We start from the raw sequence: 12137 nt of genomic DNA on the forward strand, positions 1-12137 counted from the left end.
TATGGTCTTAAAATAAGCCTGGGAGAGGCCTGGGCTTCACTCACATGAAGGCAACTTCTTCACTTGATGGCTCTTTTTGTTTATTCTCGGGTAAAGCAAGCGTGGACATTTCCATGAAGGGCAGTGCTATGATTCATGACATTTAGCAGATGAGTTAGGGCCCTCTCCAGAAATGAGCCTCTCGGCCCAGGCGGAGCAGAAAATAGCTTAAAATGAGTCACACAACGTAAGAGACGGTACAAAAAGATGATTCACCGGGTCCCAAGGAAAATAAATCGGAGTGAATGGCTAGTGTGCCCAGGGAAACTCAGTCTCCGTGGGCAGAATTTATTGGTCTGCCTCATACTGAGCCCCGTCACCGAAACTGGTGGGACGAGGTGCTGGTGCCGAGAATGTGATGGGTGGCGGGGAGCTCCTTTTGAGGCAGTGAGCCCTGTAGTGGCTGCTACATCAGCACTAAGGGCTGCGAAGTATATGATGTGAAATGATTTATCCAGAAGGCTGCACAGCTGGCATCAGATAAAACACTGGAATCATTTTAAATGTACATTACCTAGACTCGGCATTGCCGCCCCAATGCTAAATTTAAACCATTCCTGCCATTTCAGCCTCTCTAATGAAATCTGTTTCTCTAGGATGTCTGTCTTGGAAATAGCATGCAACCCTCACCCCCATAAAGTGGAAGAGAATTTGAAACTTATAAATCAGCTGTTCTTCTACCTTCCTCTCGCGCATGCGTGCACTCCCTCCCCCACCCACACACGCACATATTCGTGCACAACCCTACTTCCCTCCCCTTCTCTCTCTTTCTCTCTCTCTCTCTCTCAAGAATTTCAGAACAGAAGAAGGAATGCATGGAAGTGATAAAGATGAGCTTCCCAGGATGGCAGAAGGAGTAGGAGGGTTTGGTTGGTGCTTGCCGATAACTCACAGCGGCAGCGAATGACTCAAGCAAGAGCCTCAAAGGGATCCTCGGTTCCCTCAGTCGCCCTTTAGAAGAGACCAAAAACATGGTATCACAAATGTTCCCACAGAATCACAGCTTTACTGAATCCAAGGAAACCACAAGCTTACCCTGCTGCGCCCTATGCTCTAGTGCAAATAAACTGATGGACCCTGCCCTAGAAACCCTACAGAAGACACACAGCACACACATGTGATTTAGTATCTAATGGGAAACCTTACAGCGTCTGAGTCTATCCTATTCCATGCTTGAATACTGAAGCACGTTTTTAAGCCTTCCAATATTTCTTGATGCAATTTAAAGGCAAAATCAACATATGAATGTTACTATCCTTCTTTCAACCATAGATTCCAAAACTTTTTCAAGAAATTAAGAACCCAGGCGCCTGGGTCGCTCAGTTGGTTGGGCGATTGTCTTAGGCACAGGTCATGATCCAGGAGTCCCTGGAGGGGGTCCCACGTCAGGCTCCCAGCTCCACGGGCAGTCTACTTCTCCCTCTGACCTTCTCCCCTCTCATGCTCTCTCTCACTCTCTCTCAAATGGATAAATAAAATCTTTAAAAAAAAAGAAAGAAAGAAAGAAAGAAAGAAAGAAAAAGAAAGAAAGAAAGAAAGAAAGAAAGAAAGAAAGAAAGAAAGAAAAGAAAAGAAAAAAAGAAATTAAGAACCCATTTTAAGGGAGCCTGGATGGCTCAGGTCATGATCTCAGAGTCCTGGGATCGAGTCCTGCATCAGGGTCTTTGCTTGGCAGCGAGCCTGATTCCTCCTCTCTCTCTCTCTGCCTGCCTCTCTGCCTACTTGTGATCTCTCTTTCTGTCAAATAAATAAAAAAATTCTTAAAAAAAAAAAAAAAGAAAGAAAGAAAGAAAAGAAAGAACCCATTTTAAGAAGAACTCAGGAAAAGTTCCAGTTTGAAGCCCAAACACAAATGTTCTTTGCTGTTGGTAAAGAGGAGACTTGCTCACATCACTGGTGATTGTAACACTCAGTCACAGGAACACCACATCTTTTAACTTTTCCCACATGTCTTGGTTTTGCATGATGCTGCTGCTACTGCTTACCATAGTTCTTCATCTCATCTGGAACGAGTTAGTTGAGGAATTGGACGCTATGCCAAGGGGGCCAGTAAAGACGCCTAGGAGCCTGCCCAATGTGTAGCAGTGCTCATAAATGTCTGTAAGTGTAAGAAAGGGTTGGCAAGCCTTATTTTGTCTCAATAACCTTCTCCCTCCCCTCAGTGTGGCTCAGAAAGAACAGGTTTCTGTGGCCCTCTCTCATGCTGAGCAGATAGGCAGGATACCAGCCACCCTGAACCAGCAATGGTTCAGTAAGGACTGGGAAAAGTCTTTGACCGTAGGATGCCCAAGGCAGTAGATCCTCTGAATGCTTCCTTAAAGAGTCCAGACTACCTGCACTGCTGGGTCTCTTGTTTCCAGGGTTTCCTGTCAAGGCATTTGAGCAAAAATCTTGTGGCCATCATGCATTGTGATATTACATTGCTCAAATAGTTAATGTGGCTGAAAGCCTCCACTTGACATTTCAAGGAATGTGCATAAATCCACTGGGGGAAAAGTGGTTCTTCATAGGGAGTGCTTAAGTCCAACGTCATATATCACTTCAAGTGTGAGAATGTCCTTTTCTTAAGCCATATCATCGGTGCTTCCAGCCTTAATTAACCCAAGGAAAACCACTTGCAGTACTCACTACCACAGCTAAGAACTTTAGCCTTCCTGGGGTCCTACCATGTTTTTCATCCATATTAAGTATTGCTGAAACACCCAGCCCCTCACACATTTCTAGATGTGGGGCTTGCCATCAAGAGTATAAAAAGTTGGGTGCCTGGGTGGGTTAAGCCGCTGCCTTTGGCTCAGGTCACAATCTCAGGGTCTGGGGATCGAGTCCCACATTGGGCTCTCTGCTCAGCAGGGAGCCTGCTTCCTCCTCTCTCTCTCTCTGCTTGCCTCTCTGCCTACTTGTGATCTCTCTCTGTCAAATAAATAAATAAAATCTTTAAAAAAAAAGAGTATAAAAAGTCAATCCATCATTGACAACCTAGTGGATGTCAATACATACTGTTGAAAGCAAATAACTGTTTTGTGTCACCATATTACTATGTGATGAAAGATCTGTGAACTCACAAGATCAACTGCAGTCATCTACAGAATGTAACCACCTCTATGACAAGACGATATTGCTATATTATCAAGCCAAAGCGTCATAAACTGGCTTTGTTTGGACTTCTGGTTATAATACTTCTGAGTGGAGTCAGCCCAAAGGAAAACTACCTCAATGAAGGTAGGTTAACAAAGGCCAGTTCACTCCTTTTTTTTTTTTTTTTAAGATTTTATTTATTTATTTGACAGACGGAGATCACAAGTAGGCAGAGAGGGAGGGGGAAGCAGGTTCCCCACCAAGCAGAGACCCTGATTTGGGGCTCCATCCCAGGACCCTGGGATCATGACCTGAGCCAAAGGCAGAGGCTTTAACCCACTGAGCCACCCAGGCGCCCCTCACTCCTGCTTCTTACTTAAATCTTTACTCAGTTCTCAGAACAAATTTTGACCAATCCCTATAGACTTTCAGAATGCACACAGAGTCCATATTTCCCCTCTGATTAAAACATGCACTGATTAGCAGAGCTTGGTCATTACACACTCCATCACACAAGTCTTTTTTGAAAGTATTACAAGATGCTTCAGAGGCAAGACTTACCAAGGCTCAGAGTCAAATATAAAACTAGTTTCAGCTCTTAAACATATTCCTTTTCTACTAAAAAATATTTGCAGATCTCTCTATTGACATAGGAAATAGTTTTGGTTCTTCTAATAGCAGTGTCTAATACTGGTTGCCCCTTCAGGGTTTCCAGTGTTCCTGGTCAAGGCTGGGCTGTGCTTTCTACAGAGTAATCAGGGTAACCTAATGGTCACTGACAATGTGTAAGGGGGACTGTGAGCCATTCCCTAGGGCCTGGACACAGAATTCCATGTTGTGCTTTCCTAGAATAACCTATGTTATAAACAGAAAATGAGAGATAATTCCTACTTGTTTTAGAGAAGCTCAAAGAGCTTTGTGTTTTTTAGAAAATTAACTTTGATGTCAACCCATTAAGATAAGACACAGGTGTTGGGGCTCCTGGGTGGCTCAGTGGGTTAAGCCTTGCCTTCGGCTCAGGTCATGATCCCAAGGTCCTGAGATCAAGCCCCACATCGGGCTCTCTGCACAGCAGGGAGCCTGCTTTCCCCTCCTCTCTCTGCCTGCCTCTCTGCCTACTTGTGATCTCTCTCTCTGTGTCAAATAAGTCAATAAAATCTTAAAAAAAAAAAAAAAGACACAGGTGTTAACCAGATTCTTATTGGGAGATTGCAGTCGTGAGCAGGGAAGGGCATGGTATGCCAGTAAGCCAGCTGTAGTACAATCAAACATTGGGATTAAACATCTTTGCACTTGGCTTCCTGCTGAAGTATCACTTCATGCTTTCATGAAACACATTTATTCAATATGTGAAACTAAATTCAGAGTCATCTTCTCATTAACGTTTGAAAGTTCTGGTAGTTGACGTCATGGCCATAGAGCCACTACTGTCTTTGTTAAAATATAGCCACTGTGATGTTTGGTACCACGTGGAATTATATTCTGATAGAAAAATATGCATGAAATAAATGCCAAATTTAAGTCATAAGGGCAATTAAGCAAGTGATTTTTATCACCCAAACTATTATTCACAATTGCTTCAGACTTTTTAAAATTCCGTATGCTTTGCTTAATTGAAAGCATGCATTTAAATAATATCCTGTACTAATCCAAGATTTTGAAGCATTGTTTATTCAGTAGCCAATGTAAAATAATTGGCTGTCAAATTGATTTTTTTAAATGTACTCTGTAAATCCTAGGCATTGTGAATATCCTTAGAAATCAAATTAGGTCCTAAGAAAGCACTTGAAGTATGTGCCCAGTCCTCAATAGTTCTAACATTCATTTAGGGGATTGAGTCACAGCTGTGTATGGGCATAAATAGCATGTATGGAGTTGGTTCTTCTTCTCAAGGTTGGGGTGGGAAGGCAGAGAGACTCCAAATAAGACAGTCACCATTTACTCACATGACCATACACAATGGGAAAGAGAACTCAATGTAACACTCCACTCCCATTATACTGGGCTCCACTCCCGTTTTACTGGGTGCAGGGATCGAAAAAAAGAGAAAGTAACTTGCCTTTTGTCTATCTTGAAAAAAGAAAAGGATATCTATTTGGTCAGGGAAATTTTTTTTAATTTTTTAAAAAATTTTTAAATTTATTTTCAGCGTAACAGTATTCATTGTTTTTGCACCACACCCAGTGCTCCATGCAATCCGTGCCCTCTCCAATATCTTACAACCTGGTTCCCCCAACCTCCCAACGCCTGCCCCTTCAAAACCCTCAGATTGTTTTTCAGAGTCCATAGTCTCTCATGGTTCACCTACCCTTCCAATTACCCTCAACTCCCTTCTCCTAACTCCCCTTGTCCTCCATTCTATTTGTTATGCTCCACAAATAAGTGAAACCATATGATAATTGACTCCTCTGCTTGACTCATTTCACTCAGCATAATCTCTTCCAGTCCTGTCCATGTTGCTACAAAAGTTGGGTATTCGTCCTTTTTGATGGAGGCATAATACTCCATAGTGTATATGGACATATCTTCCTTATCCATTGGTCCGTTGAAGGGCATCTTGGTTCTTTCCACAGTTTGGCAACCATGGCCATTGCTGCTATAAACATTGGGGTACAGATGGCCCTTCTTTTCACTACATCTGTATCTTTGGGGTAAATACCCAGGAGTGCAATTGCAGGGTCATAGGGAAGCTCTATTTTTAATTTCTTGAGGAATCTCCACAATGTTCTCCAAAGTGGCTGCACCAACTTGCATTCCCACCAACAGTGGAAGAGGGTTCCCCTTTCTCCAAATCCTCTCCAACACACGTTGTTTCCTGTCTTGCTAATTTTGGCCATTCTAAGTGGTGTAATGTGGTATCTCAATGTGGTTTTAATTAGAATCTCCCTAATGGCTAGTGATGATGAACATTTTTTCATGTGTCTGATAGCCATTTGTATGTCTTTATTGGAGAAGTGTCTGTTCAGATCTTCTGCCCATTTTTTGATATGATTGTCTGTTTTGTGTGTGTTGAGTTTGAGGAGTTCTTTATAGATCCTGGATATCAACCTTTTGTCTGTACTGTCATTTACAAATATCTTCTCCCATTCCATGGATTGCCTCTTTGTTTTGTTGACTGTTTCCTTTGCTGTGCAAAAGCTTTTGATCTTGATGAAGTCCCAGTAGTTCATGTTTGCCCTTGCTTCCCTTGCCTTTGGCAATGTTTCTAGGAAGAAATTGCTGCAGCTGAGATCGAAGAGGTTGCTGCGTGTGTTCTCCTCAAGGATTTTAATGGATTCCTTTCTCACATTGAGGTCTTTCATCCATTTTGGATCTATTTTTGTGTGTGGTGTAAGGAAATGGTCCAGTTTCATTCTTCTGCACATGGCTGTCCAATTTTCCCAGCACCATTTGTTGAAGAGACTGTTTTTTTTCCATTGGACAATCTTTCCTTCTTTGTCAGAGATTTGTTGACCATAGGGTTGAAGTCTATTTCTGAGCTCTCTATTCTGTTCCATTGATCTATATGTCTGTTTTTGTGCCACACTGTCTTGAAGATTACAGCTTTGTAATAGAGCTTGAAGTCTGGAATTGTGATGCCACCAACACTGGCTTTCTTTTTCAACATTCATCTGGCTCTTTGAGGTCTTTTCTGATTCCATATACATTTAGGATTATTTGTTTCATTTCTTTGAAAAAAGTTGATGGCATTTTGATAGGGATTGCATTAAATGTGTAGATTGCTCTAGGTATCATAGACATTTTCACAATATTTGTTCTTCCAATCTATGAGCATGGAACATCTTTCTATTTCTTTGTGTCTTCCTCAATTTCTTTCATGAGTACTTTATAGTTTTCTGAGTACAGATTCCTTGCCTCTTTGGTTAGATTTATTCCTAGGTATCTTGTGATTTTGGGTGCAATTGTAAATGGGATTACTCCTTAATTTCTCTTTTTTCTGTCTTGTTGCTGGTGTATAGAAATGCAACCGATTTCTGTGCATTGAGTTTATATCCTGACATTTTATTGAATTCCTTTAGGTGTTCTAGCAGTTTCGGAGTGGAATCTTTTGGGTTTTCCAAATAAAGTATCCTATAATCTGCAAAGAGTGAGAGTTTGACTTCTTTGCCAATCCAGATACCTTTTATTTATTTTTGTTGTCTGATTGCTATGTTGAATAGCAGTGGTGATAATGGACATCCTTGCCATGTTCCTGACCTCAGGGGAAAAGCTCTGTTTTTCCCCATTGAGAATGATATTTGCTGTGGGTTTTTCAGAGATGGCTTTGATGATATTGAGGTATGTACCCTCTGTCCCTACAGAGTTTTGATCAAGAAAGATGCTGTACTTTGTCAAATGCTTTTTCAGCATCTATTGAGAGTATCATATGGTTCTTGTTCTTTCTTTTATTACTGTATTGTATCATATTGATTGATTTGTGGATGCTGAACCAAACTTGCAGCCTAGGAGTAAATCCCACTTAGTCATACTGAACAATCCTTTTAATATACTATTGGATCCTGTTGGCTAGTATTTTGGTGAGAATTTTCACATCTGTGTTCATCAAGGATATTGGTCTGTTACTGTCCTTTTTGATGGGGTCTTTGTCTGGTTTTGGGATCAGGTAATATCAGCCTCATAAAATGAGTTTGGAAGTTTTCCTTCCATTACTATTTTTTGGAACAGTTTCAGGAGAACAGGTATTAATTCATCTTTAAATGTTTGGTAGAATTCCTCTGGGAAACCATCTAGCCCTGGGCTCTAGTTTGTTGGTAGATTTTTGATAACTGCTTCAATTTCTTTGCTGGTTATGGGTCTGTTCAGGTTTTCTATTTCTTCCTGGTTCACTTTTGGTAGATTATATGTCTCCAGGAATGTATCCATTTCTTCCAGATTGTCAAATTTGCTGGTGTATACTTGCTCATAATATATTCTTATAATTGTTTGTAATTTTTGGTGTTGGTTGTGATTGCTCCTCTTTCATTCATGGTTTTATTAATTTGGGTCCTTTCTCTTTTCTTTTGGATAAGTCTGGCCAGGGGTTTATCAATCTTATTAATTCTTTCAAAGAACCAGCTCCTCGTTTCATTGACTTGTTCTACTGTACTTTTGGTTTCTATTTCATTTATTTCTTCTCTGATCTGGATTATTTCTCTTCTCCTGCTGGGTTTGGCTTTCTTCACTGTTCTTTCTCCAGCTCCTTTAGGTGTTGTGTGTTAGTTCGTTAGTCTTAAGTTGTGTACTTAAGACCTTTCTTGTTTCTTGAGAAAGGCTTGTATCACCATATACTTTCTTCTCAGGACCACCTTTGCTGTGTCCCAAAGATTTTTGAACAGTTGTGTTTTCATCTTCATTTGTTTCCATGAATTTTTTCAATTCCTCTTTAATTTCCTGGTTGATCCATTCATTTTTTGGTAGGATGCTCTTTAGCCACCATGTATTTGAGTTCTTTCCAACTTTCCTCTTGTGATTGAGTTCTAGTTTTAGAGCCCTGTGGTCTGAAAATATGCAGGGAATGATCCCAATCTTTTGATACTGATTGAGATCAGATTTGTGACCCAGGATGTGATCTATTCTGGAGAATTTTCCATGTGCACTAGAGAAGAATGTGTATTCTGTTGCTTTGTGATGGAATGTTCTGAATATATCTGTGATGTCCATCTGGTCCAGTGTGTCATTTAAGGCCTTTATTTCCTTGTTGATCTTTTGCTTGGATGATCTGTCCATTTCAGTGAGGGGGTGTTAAAGTCCCCTACTATTATTTTATTATTGTTAATGTGTTTCTTTGATTTTGTTATTAATTGGTTTATATAGTTGGCTGCTCCCACGTTGGGGGCATAGATATTTAAAATTGTTAGATCTTCTTGTTGGACAGGCCCTGTAGTATGATATAGTGTCCTTCCTCATGTCTTATTATAGTCTTTGGCTTAAAATCTGATAAAAGGCTTACTACCCCAGCTTTCTTCTGATGTCCATTGGCATGGTAAATTGTTTTCCACTCCCTCACTTTAAATCTGGAGGTGTCTTTGAGTCTAAAATGAGTTTCTTGTAGATAGCATGTTGCTGGGTCTTATTTTTTTTTTTTAATCCATTCTGATACCCTGTGTCTTTTGATTGGGGCATTCAGCCCATTTACACTTAGGATAACTATTGAAAGATATGAATTTAGTGCCATTGTATTGCCTGTAAGGTGACTGTTACTGTGTCTTGTCTCTGTTCCTTTCTGTTCTACTACTTTTAGGCTCTGTCTTTGCTTAGAGGACCCCTTTTAATATTTCCTGTAGGACTGGTTTGGTGTTTGCAAATTCTTTTAATTTTTCTTTGTCCTGGAAGCTTTTTATCTCTCCATCTATTTTCGATGATAGCCTGGCTGGATATAGTATTCTTGGCTGCATATTTTTCTCATTTAGTGCTCTGAATATATCGTGCCAGTTCTTTCTGGTCTGCCAGGTCTTTGTGGATAAGTCTGCTGTCAGTCTAATATTTCTACCATTGTATGTTTACAGACCTCTTGTCCTGAGCTGCTTTCATGATTTTCTCTTTGTCACTAAGACTTGTAAGTTTTACTCTTAGATGATGGGGTGTGGACCTATTCTTATTTTGAGGGGGGGCTCTCTGTGCCTCCTAGATTTTGATGCTTGTTGCCTTTGCCATATTAGGGAAATTCTCTACAATAATTTGCTCCAATATGTCTTCTGCCCCCCTCTCTCTTTCTTCATCTTCTGGGATCCCAATTATTTTAATATTGTTTCATCTTATGGTATCACTTATCTCTCAAATCTCCCCTTGTGATCCAGTAGTTGGTTGTCTTTGGCTCAGCTTCTTTATTCTCTATCATTTGGTCTTCTCTATCACTAATTCTTTCTTCTGCCTCATTTATCGTAGCAGTAAGAGATTCCATTTTTTATTGCACCTCATCAATAGCTTTTTTAAATTTCAACTTGGTTAGATTTTAGTTCTTTTATTTCTCCAGAAAGGGATTTTATTTCTCCAGAAAGAGATTCTCTAATATGTTCCATACCATTTTCGAGCCCAACTAGCACCTTGATAATCATCATTCTGAACTCAAGTTCTGACATATTACTAATGTCCATATTGATTAGGTCCTTAGGCATCAGTACTGCCTCTTGATCTTTTTTCTGTGGTGAGTTTTTCCATCTTGTCATTTTATCCAGATAAGAATATATGAACAAGAGAATAAAATACTAAAAGGGTGGCAAAGACCGCAGAAAAATATACACTAACCAAATCAGAAGAGACCCAAAACTGGAGTGAGAAAAAAAGGGTGGAAAAAAATATTATATATATATATATATATATATATATATATATATGATATATACATAACTGTTGAATAGAACAGAGCCACCCACTTGATTTGGGGTTTATTCTGGTCTCTTAGAGGAAACTTACTCCCAAAATTTTAAAGAAAAAAACCCCTATATATATATACACACACACACACACACACACAAATAAGTGTATGTGGACATTGGGGAGGGTATGTGCTATGGTGAGTGCTATGAAGTGTATAAACCTGGTGTTTCACAGACCTGTACCCCTGGGGCTAATAATACATTATATGTTAATAAAAAAAATTTTTTTTAAAAAGTAAACACAATAAAGGAATGGAAGATGAATATAAAGATGAAAATTTTAAAAGATTCTAAGAAAGTAATTGATAAGTTGGTTCGAAAAAGAAAAAAAAAAGAATATGATCAGACTGAAGACTAGAACAAAGCCATGCATTAGATTTAGGGTATATTTTGATGTATTAGAAGAAATTGTATCCCAGAATCTTAAAGAAAAATAAACCTATATGTATATAAAAAAATAAGCTTAAGTATACTGAAGAGATAAAATATGAATATAACAATGAAAATTTTAAAAGACTTTTTAAAAAGGTATTTTAAGTAAAATAGTTTAAAAACATTTAAAGAGGAAAGAGGAAAGGTTTAAAAATAGAATAAGATAAAAATAAAATTAAGAAATGTAAAGGATCATGGGAAGAAAAGCTCTGACTTCTATGTGTTGCTTTCCCCTAACTCTGAAGTTCTGCAGTTTTCATTGGTGAACTCAATCTTGGCTGGATGTTTTTGCTAATCTTCTGGGTGAGGGACCTGTTGCAGTGATTTTCAAATGTCTGTCTGAGGCAAAATTGCACTGCCATTGCCAGGGGCCAGGCTAAGTAATCTACTCAGTTTTGCTCTTGGGAGCTTTTGTTCCCTGAACACTTTCCATACAGCTTTGGAAGACTAGAATGAAGAAGATGGCGTCCCAATCTCTGGCCTGTAGGAGCCGAGAGCTTAGGGCCCCATTCCTCAGTGCACTGTCAGTGAAAAAGTAGTCCATCCTTCCGTCTCCCTCATCTCCGGTCATGCTTCGTACTCACCCAGCCTGTGATGAGTGTTTCTATCTCTGGCACACAGCCTTGTTTGGAGTCTCCAAACTCAGCAGATTCCTGCTGTGTGCTCCCGTGCTACTCCTCCTGGAGGAGGAAAGAGGGGGTCTCTCTGGATCTGACACTTGTGAGGTCCCTGCTCAAAGAGCAGTGGCCCTTCTGTGCCTTGGATCATGGTTTAAGGTAACTCCAAGCTGAGAGCTCACTCCTTGGCTCTGTCTCTGTAGCTGGCTTCCCCGCTCTGATACCTGGGACCTCTGCCATACTCAGACACGCCTGGTCTTTCTGTGAACCCACGGGTCCTGAGACCACATGTCCCCACAAGGGCTCCACCCCAACTTAGCCTGTGGAGCAACATCCCTCAGTGAAGCAAATTTCTAAAAGTTCCAATTTTGTGCTGCACTGCTCCACCACTTACTGGGAGCTGCCCCCCCACCAACCATGGTCTCTCTTCCAGTCACTTTGGATTCACTTTTCCACACGTCCTACCTTCCAGAAAGTGGCTGATTTTCTGTTCCTAGAATTGCTGCTCTTCATCTCTTCTATCTCCTGTTGAGTTTGTAGGTGTTTGGAATGGTTTGGTAACTATTTAGCTGAACTCCTGGGACCTAATGATATTTCAGTTTCCTAGTCCTCCATCATC

This window comes from Mustela nigripes, chromosome 5 (genome assembly GCF_022355385.1).
Source record: "Mustela nigripes isolate SB6536 chromosome 5, MUSNIG.SB6536, whole genome shotgun sequence".
Lineage (NCBI taxonomy): Eukaryota > Metazoa > Chordata > Mammalia > Carnivora > Mustelidae > Mustela > Mustela nigripes.